We start from the raw sequence: 14,768 nt of genomic DNA on the forward strand, positions 1-14,768 counted from the left end.
AAATCATGGTAAGGGCATTGAGGTACTAATATCTTGAACCTCTCCCAATACTCATAGAGGGTTTCATCAACCCCTTATTCAACGGTTGTAATGGCCTTCTTGGCATGATTGTGCCTTGAATCCGGATAGTACTTTTTAAGAAAAGACGACTTCATGGCCTTCCAAGTGGCAATAGAGTTTGCCTCAAGGTAGAACAACCAATCTTTTGTTGTGTCTTGGAGGGAAAATGGAAAGACTTTAAGTTTGAATTGGTCCTTCATGACCCCATTTGCCCCCCCCAACCCAAGCGCACGTCATGTGAAACTCCAAAAGATGTCGTTTTGGGTCATTACCGGCATGACCATGAAATTTTGGGGAGGTTATGGATGAAAAATCCTTTCAATTAAAATTTACATTTGCTCCCATAGGTGGGTAGGCAATACAAAGAGGTTGCTCATCATCATTCCTTGCTTTTAACTCTCTAATGGTCCTTGTGTCATTTGCCATTGTTGGTGGGAATCAAATTTCCAAGGGTGAAGCCTAAATTAGCCTTGGCTCCTCACTTACCTCCCCTCCCCCCCTCCCCCCCCCCCCCCCTCGTCTTCTTTCAGGTATTTGGTAAAATGGGCTAGTGAATAACCAATAGAACGAACTTCTTGGACTTGGGTTAACTTCTTGATCAAGATGGCCTTCTTGATTATTAGGCATAAACTTCACTTCACACTAAACAAGAATTATTAGAACTACCACTTAATTGACACAAGTAAAAGTGAGATAAGTGAGGATTAATTATGCAAAACAAGCTTTATCTATGTTGCCCTTCCCCGACAACGACGACAAAATTTGATAGCAAAATAATTAGGTGTCGTCAATGTACTTATTACCCTATCAAATTAAAAAATTATAACCTTAACTTGACTCTACTAACTTCTAATTAAAATAATAGGAATATAGTTAAAGTAAGGGTCGAACCCAAGGGAAGGTGCTTAAGACTAAAGACTCGATATTTAGAGAATTAAACAACTACTAATCAAGAAATTAATAAAAAATTAAAAACTAATGACTAATGGTCCTTGTGTCATTCGACATTGTTGGTGGGAATCAAATTTACAAGGGTGAAACCTAAATTAGCTTTGGTTCCTCACTTACCTCACCCCCCCCCTCCCCTCTTCTTTCAGGTCTTTGGTAAAATGGGCTAGTGAATAACCAATCGAACGAACTTCTTGGACTTGGGTTAACTTCTTGATCAAGATGGCCTTCTTGATTATTAGGCATAAACTTCAATTCACAGTAAACAAGAATCATTCGAACTACCACTTAATTGAGAAAAGTAAAAGTGAGATAAAGAAGGATTAATTATGTAAAACAAGCTTTAGCTATGTTGCTCTTCCCCGGCAACGACGATAAAATTTGATAGCAAAATAATTAGGTGTTGTTAATGTACTAATTACCCTATCAAATTAACAATTTATAACCTTAACTTGACTCAACTAACTTCTAATTAAAACAATAGGAATATAGTGCAAGTAAGGGTTGAACCCAAGGGAAGGTGCTTAAGACTAAAGACTCGATTTTTAGACAATTAAACAGCTACTAACCAAGATGCTAATAACAAATTAAAAACTAATGACTAATGGTCCTTGTGTCATTTGCCATTGTTGGTGGGAATTGAATTTCCATGGGTGAAACCTAAATTAGCTTTAAACAATCATTTTTCCATCAAACAACAAATTTCATGCGCCTCCTTGCTCCTTTAATTCGTACGACATCAACAACAAACACAAAACCATGAAACTCCATTAAACTTCCATCTTAAACCTTAGATTAATCCTTCGTTTCTTGACGGTTTTAGTTAATTCTTGCGCCATTCTCATCCCGTTTCTATCCTCCATCTTTCTAGGTAAGAAAGTTACACCCTTGTTGAGGATTCGAAAATTATTGTCTTAAGACAAACTCGATTTCATTGGCTCTCAATGATTTCATTAGCTTCCGCCACGGAGTAGTTATCCACAGCTCCACCGGTAGATGCAATATTCACTAGTCTTTGGTCTTGTTGAGTCAAACCTTGGTAAAAGTTGACTAGCAAATCATCCCCACTCAAATCATGGTAAGGGCATTGAGGTACTAATATCTTGAACCTCTCCCAATACTCATAGAGGGTTTCATCAACCCCTTATTCAACGGTTGTAATGGCCTTCTTGGCATGATTGTGCCTTGAATCCGGATAGTACTTTTTAAGAAAAGACGACTTCATGGCCTTCCAAGTGGCAATAGAGTTTGCCTCAAGGTAGAACAACCAATCTTTTGTCGTGTCTTGGAGGGAAAATGGAAAGACTTTAAGTTTGAATTGGTCCTCCATGACCCCATTTGCCCCCCCCCCCCCCCCCCCAACACAAGCGCACGTCATTTGCCCCCCTCCCCCAACACAAGCGCACGTCCAAAAGATGTCGTTTTGGGTCATTACCGGCATGACCATGAAATTTTGGGGAGGTTATGGATGAAAAATCCTTTCAATTCAAATTTACATTTGCTACCATAGGTGGGTAGGCAATACAAAGAGGTTGCTCATCATCATTCCTTGCTTTTAACTCTCTAATGGTCCTTGTGTCATTCGCCATTGTTGGTGGGAATCAAATTTCCAAGGGTGAAGCCTAAATTAGCTCTGGCTCCTCACTTACCTCCCCCCCCCCCCCCTCTCTTCTTCTTTCAGGTATTTGGTAAAATGGGCTAGTGAATAACCAATAGAACGAACTTCTTGGACTTGGGTTAACTTCTTGATCAAGATGGCCTTCTTGATTATTAGGCATAAACTTCACTTCACACTAAACAAGAATTATTAGAACTACCACTTAATTGACACAAGTAAAAGTGAGATAAGTGAGGATTAATTATGCAAAACAAGCTTTATCTATGTTGCCCTTCCCCGACAACGACGACAAAATTTGATAGCAAAATAATTAGGTGTCGTCAATGTACTTATTACCCTATCAAATTAAAAAATTATAACCTTAACTTGACTCTACTAACTTCTAATTAAAATAATAGGAATATAGTTAAAGTAAGGGTCGAACCCAAGGGAAGGTGCTTAAGACTAAAGACTCGATATTTAGAGAATTAAACAACTGCTAATCAAGAAATTAATAAAAAATTAAAAACTAATGACTAATGGTCCTTGTGTCATTCGACATTGTTGGTGGGAATCAAATTTCCAAGGGTGAAACCTAAATTAGCTTTGGTTCCTCACTTACCTCACCCCCCCCCCCTCTCCCCTCTTCTTTCAGGGCTTTGGTAAAATGGGCTAGTGAATAACCAATCGAACGAACTTCTTGGACTTGGGTTAACTTCTTGATCAAGATGGCCTTCTTGATTATTAGGCATAAACTTCAATTCACAGTAAACAAGAATCATTCGAACTACCACTTAATTGAGAAAAGTAAAAGTGAGATAAAGAAGGATTAATTATGTAAAACAAGCTTTAGCTATGTTGCTCTTCCCCGACAACGACGATAAAATTTGATAGCAAAATAATTAGGTGTTGTTAATGTACTAATTACCCTATCAAATTAACAATTTATAACCTTAACTTGACTCTACTAACTTCTAATTAAAACAATAGGAATATAGTGCAAATAAGGGTTGAACCCAAGGGAAGGTGCTTAAGACTAAAGACTCGATTTTTAGACAATTAAACAGCTACTAACCAAGATGCTAATAACAAATTAAAAACTAATGACTAATGGTCCTTGTGTCATTTGCCATTGTTGGTGGGAATTGAATTTCCATGGGTGAAACCTAAATTAGCTTTAAACAATCATTTTTCCATCAAACAACAAATTTCATGCGCCTCCTTGCTCCTTTAATTCGCATTTACATCAACAACAAACACAAAACCATAAAACTCCATTAAACTTCCATCTTAAACCTTAGATTAATCCTTCGTTTCTTGACGGTTTTAGTTAATTCTTGCGCCATTCTCATCCCGTTTCTATCCTCCATCTTTCTAGGTAAGAAAGTTACACCCTTGTTGAGGATTCGAAAATTATTGTCTTAAGACAAACTCGATTTCATTGGCTCTCAATGATTTCATTAGCTTCCGCCACGGAGTAGTTATCCACACTCCACCCCAGGTAGATGCAATATTCACTAGTCTTTGGTCTTGTTGAGTCAAACCTTGGTAAAAGTTGACTAGCAAATCATCCCCACTCAAATCATGGTAAGGGCATTGAGGTACTAATATCTTGAACCTCTCCCAATACTCATAGAGGGTTTTATCAACCCCTTATTCAACGGTTGTAATGGCCTTCTTAGCATGATTGTGCCTTGAATCCGGATAGTACTTCTTAAGAAAAGACGACTTCATGGCCTTCCAAGTGGCAATAGAGTTTGCCTCAAGGTAGAACAACCAATATTTTGTCGCGTCTTGGAGGGAAAATGGAAAGACTTTAAGTTTTGAATTGGTCCTCCATGACCCTATTTGCCCCCCCCAAATAAGACATCATTTGAAACTCCAAAAGATGGCGTTTTGGGTCATTACCGGCATGACCATGAAATTTTGGGGAGGTTATGGATGAAAAATCCTTTCAATTCAAATTTACATTTGCTCCCATAGGTGGGTAGGCAATACAAAGAGGTTGCTCATCATCATTCCTTGCTTTTAACTCTCTAATGGTCCTTGTGTCATTCGCCATTGTTGGTGGGAATCAAATTTCCAAGGGTGAAGCCTAAATTAGCTCTGGCTCCTCACTTACCTCCCCCCTCTCTTCTTCTTTCAGGTATTTGGTAAAATGGGCTAGTGAATAACCAATAGAACGAACTTCTTGGACTTGGGTTAACTTCTTGATCAAGATGGCCTTCTTGATTATTAGGCATAAACTTCACTTCACACTAAACAAGAATTATTAGAACTACCACTTAATTGACACAAGTAAAAGTGAGATAAGTGAGGATTAATTATGCAAAACAAGCTTTATCTATGTTGCCCTTCCCCGACAACGACGACAAAATTTGATAGCAAAATAATTAGGTGTCGTCAATGTACTTATTACCCTATCAAATTAAAAAATTATAACCTTAACTTGACTCTACTAACTTCTAATTAAAATAATAGGAATATAGTTAAAGTAAGGGTCGAACCCAAGGGAAGGTGCTTAAGACTAAAGACTCGATATTTAGAGAATTAAACAACTGCTAATCAAGAAATTAATAAAAAATTAAAAACTAATGACTAATGGTCCTTGTGTCATTCGACATTGTTGGTGGGAATCAAATTTCCAAGGGTGAAACCTAAATTAGCTTTGGTTCCTCACTTACCTCACCCCCCCTCTCCCTCTTCTTCTTTCGTGTCTTTGGTAAAATGGGCTAGTGAATAACCAATCGAACGAACTTCTTGGACTTGGGTTAACTTCTTGATCAAGATGGCCTTCTTGATTATTAGGCATAAACTTCAATTCACAAAGAAACAAGAATCATTCGAACTACCACTTAATTGAGAAAAGTAAAAGTGAGATAAAGAAGGATTAATTATGTAAAACAAGCTTTAGCTATGTTGCTCTTCCCCAAGAACGACGATAAAATTTGATAGCAAAATAATTAGGTGTTGTTAATGTACTAATTACCCTATCAAATTAACAATTTATAACCTTAACTTGACTCTACTAACTTCTAATTAAAACAATAGGAATATAGTGCAAGTAAGGGTTGAACCCAAGGGAAGGTGCTTAAGACTAAAGACTCGATTTTTAGACAATTAAACAGCTACTAACCAAGATGCTAATAACAAATTAAAAACTAATGACTAATGGTCCTTGTGTCATTTGCCATTGTTGGTGGGAATTGAATTTCCATGGGTGAAACCTAAATTAGCTTTAAACAATCATTTTTCCATCAAACAACAAATTTCATGCGCCTCCTTGCTCCTTTAATTAAATTTACATCAACAACAAACACAAAACCATAAAACTCCATTAAACTTCCATCTTAAACCTTAGATTAATCCTTCGTTTCTTGACGGTTTTAGTTAATTCTTGCGCCATTCTCATCCCGTTTCTATCCTCCATCTTTCTAGGTAAGAAAGTTACACCCTTGTTGAGGATTCGAAAATTATTGTCTTAAGACAAACTCGATTTCATTGGCTCTCAATGATTTCATTAGCTTCCGCCACGGAGTAGTTATCCACAACTCCACCGGTAGATGCAATATTCACTAGTCTTTGGTCTTGTTGAGTCAAACCTTGGTAAAAGTTGACTAGCAAATCATCCCCACTCAAATCATGGTAAGGGCATTGAGGTACTAATATCTTGAACCTCTCCCAATACTCATAGAGGGTTTTATCAACCCCTTATTCAACGGTTGTAATGGCCTTCTTAGCATGATTGTGCCTTGAATCCGGATAGTACTTCTTAAGAAAAGACGACTTCATGGCCTTCCAAGTGGCAATAGAGTTTGCCTCAAGGTAGAACAACCAATATTTTGTCGCGTCTTGGAGGGAAAATGGAAAGACTTTAAGTTTGAATTGGTCCTCCATGACCCTATTTGCCCCCCCCCCCCCCCAAAGCGCACATCATGTGAAACTCCAAAAGATGTCGTTTTGGGTCATTACCGGCATGACCATGAAATTTTGGGGAGGTTATGGATGAAGAGTCCTTTCAATTCAAATTTACATTTGCTCCCATAGGTGGGTAGGCAATACAAAGAGGTTGCTCATCATCATTCCTTGCTTTCAACTCTCTAATGGTCCTTATGTCATTCGCCATTGTTGGTGGGAATCAAATTTCCAAGGGTGAAACCTAAATTAGCTCTGGCTCCTCACTTACCTCCCCCCCCTTCTTCTTCTTTCAGGTATTTGGTAACATGGGCTAGTGAATAACCAATCGAACTAACTTCTTGGACTTGGGTTAACTTCTTGATCAAGATGGCCTTCTTGATTATTAGGCATAAACTTCACTTCACACTAAACAAGAATCATTAGAACTACCACCAAATTGACACAAGTAAAAGTGAGATAAATGAGGATTAATTATGCAAAACAAGCTTTATCTATGTTGCCCTTCCCCGACAACGACGACAAAATTTGATAGCAAAATAATTAGGTGTCGTCAATGTACTTATTACCCTATCAAATTAAAAAATTATAACCTTAACTTGACTCTACTAACTTCTAATTAAAATAATAGGAATATAGTGCAAGTAAGGGTCGAACCCAAGGGAAGGTGCTTAAGACTAAAGACTCGATATTTAGAGAATTAAACAACTACTAATCAAGATATTAATAACAAATTAAAAACTAATGACTAATGGTCCTTGTGTCATTTGACATTGTTGGTGGGAATCAAATTTCCAAGGGTGAAACCTAAATTAGCTTTGGTTCCTCACTTACCTCAACCCCCCCCCCCCCCTCCCCTCTTCTTTCAGGTCTTTGGTAAAATGGGCTAGTGAATAACCAATCGAACGAACTTCTTGGACTTGGGTTAACTTCTTGATCAAGATGGCCTTCTTGATTATTAGGCATAAACTTCACTTCACAGTAAACAAGAATCATTCGAACTACCACTTAATTTACAAAAGTAAAAGTGAGATAAAGAAGGATTAATTATGCAAAACAAGTTTTAGCTATGTTGCCCTTCCCCGGCAACGACGATAAAATTTGATAGCAAAATAATTAGGTGTCGTTAATGTACTAATTACCCTATCAAATTAACAATTTATAACCTTAACTTGACTCTACTAACTTCTAATTAAAACATTAGGAATATAGTGCAAGTAAGGGTTGAAACCAAGGGAAGGTGCTTAAGACTAAAGACTCGATTTTTAGACAATTAAACAGCTACTAACCAAGATGCTAATAACAAATTAAAAACTAATGACTAATGGTCCTTGTGTCATTTCCCATTGTTGGTGGGAATTGAATTTCCATGGGTGAAACCTAAATTAGCTTTAAAATATCATTTTTCCATCAAACAACAAATTTCATGCGCCTCCTTGCTCCTTTAATTCGTACGACATCAACAACAAACACAAAACCATGAAACTCAATTAAACTTCCATCTTAAACCTTAGATTAATCCTTCGTTTCTTGACGGTTTTAGTTAATTCTTGCGCCATTCTTTTCCCGTTTCTATCCTCCATCTTTTTAGGTAAGAAAGTTACACCCTTGTAGAGGATTCGAAAGTTATTGTCTTAAGACAAACTCGATTTCATTTGCTCTCAATAATTTCATTAGCTTCCGCCACGGAGTAGTTATCCGCCACAGCTCCACCGGTAGATGTAATATTCACTAGTCTTTGGTCTTGTTGAGTCAAACCTTGGTAAAAGTTGACTAGCAAATCATCCCCACTCAAATCATGGTAAGGGCATTGAGGTACTAATATCTTGAACCTCTCCCAATACTCATAGAGGGTTTCATCAACCCCTTGTTCAACGGTTGTAATGGCCTTCTTGGCATGATTGTGCCTTGAATCCGGATAGTACTTCTTAAGAAAAGACGACTTCATGGCCTTCTAAGTGGCAATGGAGTTTGCCTCAAGGTAGAACAACCAATCTTTTGCCGCGTCTTGGAGGGAAAATGGAAAGACTTTAAGTTTGAATTGGTCCTCCATGACACCATTTGGTCCCCCCCCCCCCCCAGCGCACATCATTTGAAACTCCAAAAGATGGCGTTTTGGGTCATTACCGGCATGACCATGAAATTTTGGGGAGGTTATGGATGAAGAATCCTTTCAATTCAAATTTACATTTGCTCCCATAGGTGGGTAGGCAATACAAAGAGGTTGCTCATCATCATTCCTTGCTTTTAACTCTCTAATGGTCGTTGTGTCATTCGCCATTGTTGGTGGGAATCAAATTTCCAAGGGTGAAACCTAAATTAGCTCTTGCTCCTCACTTACCTCCCCCCCCCCCCCTCTTCTTCTTTCAGGTATTTGGTAAAATGGGCTAGTGAATAACCAATCGAACGAACTTCTTGGACTTGGGTTAACTTCTTGCTCAAGATGGCCTTCTTGATTATTAGGCATAAACTTCACTTCACACTAAACAAGAATCATTAGAACTACCACTTAATTGACATAAGTAAAAGTGAGATAAGTGAGGATTAATTATGCAAAACAAACTTTAGCTATGTTGCCCTTCCCCGACAACGACGACAAAATTTGATAGCAAAATAATTAGGTGTCGTCAATGTACTTATTACCCTATCAAATTAAAAAATTATAACCTTAACATGACTCTACTAACTTCTAATTAAAATAATAGGAATATAGTGCAAGTAAGGGTCGAACCCAAGGGAAGGTGCTTAAGACTAAAGACTCGATATTTAGAGAATTAAACAACTAATAATCAAGATATTAATAACAAATTAAAAACTAATGACTAATGGTCCTTGTGTCATTTGGCATTGTTGGTGGGAATCAAATTTCCAAGGGTGAAACCTAAATTAGCTTTGGTTCCTCACTTACCTCACCCCCTACCCTCTTCTTTCAGGTCTTTGTTAAAATGGGCTAGTGAATAACCAATCGAACGAACTTCTTGGACTTGGGTTATCTTCTTGATCAAGATGGCCTTCTTGATTATTAAGCATAAACTTCACTTCACAGTAAACAAGAATCATTCGAACTACCACTTAATTGACAAAAGTAAAAGTGAGATAAAGAAGGATTAATTATGCAAAACAAGCTTTAGCTATGTTGCCTTCCCCGGCAACGACGATAAAATTTGATAACAAAATAATTAGGTGTCGTTAATGTTCTAATTACCCTATCAAATTAACAATTTATAACCTTAACTTGACTCTACTAACTTCTAATTAAAACAATAGGAATATAGTGCAAGTAAGGGTTGAACCCAAGGGAAGGTGCTTAAGACTAAAGACTTGATTTTTAGACGATTAAACAGCTACTAACCAAGATGCTAATAACAAATTAAAAACTAATGACTAATGGTCCTTGTGTCATTTGCCATTGTTGGTGGGAATTGAATTTCCATGGGTGAAACCTAAATTAGCTTTAAACAATCATTTTTCCATCAAACAACAAATTGCATGTGCCTCCTTGGTCCTTTAATTCATACGACATCAACAACAAACACAAAACCATGAAACTCCATTAAACTTAAATCTTAAACCTTAGATTAATCCTTCGTTTCTTGACGGTTTTAGTTAATTCTTGCGCCATTCTCTTCCCGTTTCTATCCTCCATCTTTCTAGGTAAGAAAGTTACACCCTTGTTGAGGATTCGAAAATTGTTGTCTTAAGACAAACTCGACTTCATTAGCTCTTAATGATTTCATTGGCTTCCGCCACGGAGTAGTTATCCACAGCTCCACCGGTAGATGCAATATTCACTAGTCTTTGGTCTTGTTGAGTCAAACCTTGGTAAAAGTTGACTAACAAATCATCCCCACTCAAATCATGGTAAGGGCATTGAGGTACTAATATCTTGAACCTCTCCCAATACTCATAGAGGGTTTCATCAACCCATTGTTCAACGGTTGTAATGGCCTTCTTGGCATGATTGTGCCTTGAATCCGGATAGTACTTCTTAAGAAAAGACGACTTCAGGGCCTCCCAAGTGGCAATGGAGTTTGCCTCAAGGTAGAACAACCAATATTTTGCCGCGTCTTGGAGGAAAAATGGAAAGGCTTTAAGTTTGAATTGGTCTTCCATGACCCTATTTGGTCCCCCCCCCCCCCAGCGCACATCATGTGAAACTCCAAAAGATGGTGTTTTGGGTCATTACTGGCATGACCATGAAATTTTGGGGAGGTTATGGATGAAGAATCCTTTCAATTCAAATTTACATTTGCTCCCATAGGTGGGTGGGAAATACAAAGAGGTTGCTCATCATCATTCCTTGCTTTTAACTCTCTAATGGTCCTTGTGTCATTCGCCATTGTTGGTGGGAATCAAATTTCCAAGGGTGAAACCTAAATTAGCTCTGGTTCCTCACTTATCTCCCCTCCCCCCCCCCCCCCCCTTCTTATTTCAGGTCTTTGGTAAAATGGGCTAGTGAATAACCAATCGAACGAACTTCTTGGACTTGTGTTAACTTCTTGATCAAGATGGCCTTCTTGATTATTAGGAATAAACTTCACTTCACACTAAACAAGAATCATTAGAACTACCACTTAATTGACACAAGTAAAAGTGAAATAAGTGAGGATTAATTATGCAAAACAAGCTTTAGCTATGTTGCCCTTCCCCGACAACGACGACAAAATTTGATAGCAAAATAATTAGGTGTCGTCAATGTACTTATTACCCTATCAAATTAAAAAATTATAACCTTAACTTGACTCTACTAACTTCTAATTAAAATAATATGAATATAGTGCACGTAAGGGTCGAACCCAAGGGAAGGTGCTTAAAACTAAAGACTCGATATTTAGAGAATTAAACAACTAATAATCAAGATATTAATAACAAATTAAAAACTAATGACTAATTGTCCTTGTGTCATTCGGCATTGTTGGTGGGAATCAAATTTCCAAGGGTGAAACCTAAATTAGCTTTGGTTCCTCACTTACCTCACCTCCTCCCCTCTTCTTTCAGGTCTTTGGTAAAATGGGCTAGTGAATAACCAATCGAACGAACTTCTTGGACTTGGGTTAACTTCTTGATCAAGATGGCCTTCTTGATTATTAGGCATAAACTTCACTTCACAGTAAACAAGAATCATTCGAACTACCACTTAATTGACAAAAGTAAAAGTGAGATAAAGAAGGATTAATTATGCAAAACAAGCTTTAGCTATGTTACCCTTCCCCGGCAACGACGATAAAATTTGATAGCAAAATAATTAGGTGTCGCTAATGTTCTAATTACCCTATAAAATTAGCAATTTATAACCTTAACTTGACTCGACTAACTTCTAATTAAAACAATAGGATTATAGTGCAAGTAAGGGTTGAACCCAAGGGAAGGTGCTTAAGACTAAAGACTCGATTTTTAGACAATTAAACAGCTACTAACCAAGATGCTAATAACAAATTAAAAACTAATGACTAATGGTCCTTGTGTCATTTGCCATTGTTGGTTTGAATTGAATTTCCATGGGTGAAACCTAAATTAGCTTTAAACAATCATTTTTCCATCAAACAACAAATTTCATGCGCCTCCTTGATCCTTTAATTCGTACGACATCAACAACAAACACAAAACCATGAAACTCCATTAAACTTCAATATTAAACCTTCGATTAATCCTTCGCTTCTTGACGGTTTTAGTTAATTCTTGCACCATTCTCTTCCCGTTTCTATCGTCCATCTTTCTAGGTAAGAAAGTTACACCTTTGTGGAGGATTCGAAAATTGTTGTCTTAAGACAAACTCGACTTCATTGGCTCTTAATGATTTCATTGGCTTCCGCCACGGAGTAGTTATCCACAGCTCCACCGGTAGATGCAATATTCACCAGTCTTTGGTCTTGTTGAGTCAAACCTTGGTAAAAAATGACTAGCAAATCATCCCCACTCAAATCATGGTAAGGGCATTGAGGTACTAATATCTTGAACCTCTCCCAATACTCATATAGGGTTTCATCAACCCCTTGTTCAACGGTTGTAATGGCCTTCTTGGCATGATTGTGCCTTGAATCCGGATAGTACTTCTTAAGAAAAGACGACTTCATGGCCTTCCAAGTGGCAATGGAGTTTGCCTCAAGGTAGAACAACAAATCTTTTGCCGCGTCTTGGAGGGAAAATGGAAAGGCTTTAAGTTTGAATTGGTCCTCCATGACCCCATTTGCCCCCCCAGCGCACATCATGTGAAACTCCAAAAGATGGCGTTTTGGGTCATTACTGGCATGACAATGAAATTTTGGGGAGGCTATGAATGAAGAATCCTTTCAATTCAAATTTACATTTGCTCCCATAGGTGGGTAGGCAATACAAAGAGGTTGCTCATCATCATTCCTTGCTTTTAACTCTGTAATGGTCCTTGTGTCATTCGCCGTTGTTGGTGGGAATCAAATTTCCAAGGGTGAAACCTAAATTAGCTTTGGTTCCTCACTTACCTCACCCCCTCCCCTCATCTTTCAGGTCTTTGGTAAAATGGGCTAGTGAATAACCAATCGAATGAACTTCTTGGACTTGGGTTAACTTCTTGATCAAGATGGCCTTCTTGATTATTAGGCATAAACTTCACTTCACAGTAAACAAGAATCATTCGAACTACCACTTAATTGACAAAAGTAAAAGTGAGATAAAGAAGGATTAATTATGCAAAACAAGCTATAGCTATGTTGCCCGTCCCCGGCAACGACAATAAAATTTGATAGCAAAATAATTAGGTGTCATTAATGTTCTAATTACCCTATAAAATTAACAATTTATAACCTTAACTTGACTCTACTAACTTCTAATTAAAACAATAGGAATATAGTGCAAGTAAGGGTTGAACCCAAGGGAAGGTGCTTAAGACTAAAGACTCGATTTTTAGACAATTAAACAGCTACTAACCAAGATGCTAATAACAAATTAAAAACTAATGACTAATGGTCCTTGTGTCATTTGCCTGCATTGTTGTTGTGGGAATTGAATTTCCATGGGTGAAACCTAAATTAGCTTTAAACAATCATTTTTCCATCAAACAACAAATTTCATGCGCCTCCTTGCTCCTTTAATTCGTACGACATCAACAACAAAAACAAAACCATGAAACTCCATTAAACTTCAATCTTAAACCTTAGATTAATCCTTCGTTTCTTGACGGTTTTAGTTAAGTCTTGCGCCATTCTCTTCCCGTTTCTATCCTCCATCTTTCTAGGTAAGAAAGTTACACCCTTGTTGAGGATTTGAAAATTGTTGTCTTAAGACAAACTCGACTTCATTGGCTCTTAATGATTTCATTGGCTTCCGCCACGGAGTTGTTATCCACAGCTCCACCGGTAGATGCAATATTCACTAGTCTTTGGTCTTGTCGAGTCAAACCTTGGTAAAAGTTGACTAGCAAATCATCCCCACTCAAATCATGGTAAGGGCATTGAGGTACTAATATCTTAAACCTCTCCCAATACTCATAGAGGGTTTCATCAACCCCTTGTTCAATGGTTGTAATGGCCTTCTTGGCATGATTGTGCCTTGAATCCGGTTAGTACTTCTTAAGAAAAGACGACTTCATGGCCTTCCAAGTGGCAATGGAGTTTGCCTCAAGGTAGAACAACCAATCTTTTGCCGCGTCTTGGAGGGAAAATGGAAAGGCTTTAAGTTTGAATTGGTCCTCCATGACCCCATTTGGTCCCCCCCCCCCCCTAGCGCACATCATGTGAAACTCCAAAAGATAGCGTTTTGGGTCATTACTAGCATGACCATGAAATTTTGGGGAGGTTATGGATGAAGAATCCTTTCAATTCAAATTTACATTTGCTCCCATAGGTGGGTAGGCAATACAAAGACGTTGCTCATCATCATTCCTTGCTTTTAACTCTGTAATGGTCCTTGTGTCATTCGCTATTGTTGGTGGGAATCAAATTTCCAAGGGTGAAACCTAAATTAGCTCTGGTTCCTCACTTACCTCCCCCCCCCCCCCCCCCCCCCTTCTTCTTCTTTCAGGTCTTTGGTAAAATGGGGTAGTGAATAACCAATCGAACAAACTTCTTGGACTTGGGTTAACTTCTTGATCAAGATGGCCTTCTTGATTATTAGGCAAAAACTTCACTTCACACTAAACAAGAATCATTAGAACTACCAATTAATTGACACAAGTAAAAGTGAGATAAGTGAGGATTAATTATGCAAAACAAGCTTTAGCTATGTTGCCCTTCCCCGACAACAACGACAAAATTTGATAGAAAAATAATTAGGT

General features: G+C 37.9%; 4 non-coding genes across 4 annotated transcripts; all 4 read left to right on the top strand.

Annotated features, from left to right (window-relative positions):
- Positions 1-106, top strand: LOC141636492 (small nucleolar RNA R71). The gene has a single exon (XR_012541098.1). It is a non-coding gene; the product is annotated as a small nucleolar RNA R71 (small nucleolar RNA).
- Positions 107-2,078: 1,972 nt separating this feature from the next.
- LOC141636493 (small nucleolar RNA R71) lies at positions 2,079-2,184 on the top strand. The gene has a single exon (XR_012541099.1). It is a non-coding gene; the product is annotated as a small nucleolar RNA R71 (small nucleolar RNA).
- A 6,129-nt stretch (positions 2,185-8,313) lies between these two features.
- On the top strand, positions 8,314-8,419 carry LOC141636008 (small nucleolar RNA R71). The gene has a single exon (XR_012540654.1). It is a non-coding gene; the product is annotated as a small nucleolar RNA R71 (small nucleolar RNA).
- A 5,510-nt stretch (positions 8,420-13,929) lies between these two features.
- Positions 13,930-14,035, top strand: LOC141636103 (small nucleolar RNA R71). Its single transcript, XR_012540739.1, has one exon. It is a non-coding gene; the product is annotated as a small nucleolar RNA R71 (small nucleolar RNA).
- Positions 14,036-14,768: the final 733 nt, after the last annotated feature.

Source organism: Silene latifolia, chromosome Y (genome assembly GCF_048544455.1).
Source record: "Silene latifolia isolate original U9 population chromosome Y, ASM4854445v1, whole genome shotgun sequence".
Taxonomy (NCBI): Eukaryota; Viridiplantae; Streptophyta; class Magnoliopsida; order Caryophyllales; family Caryophyllaceae; genus Silene; species Silene latifolia.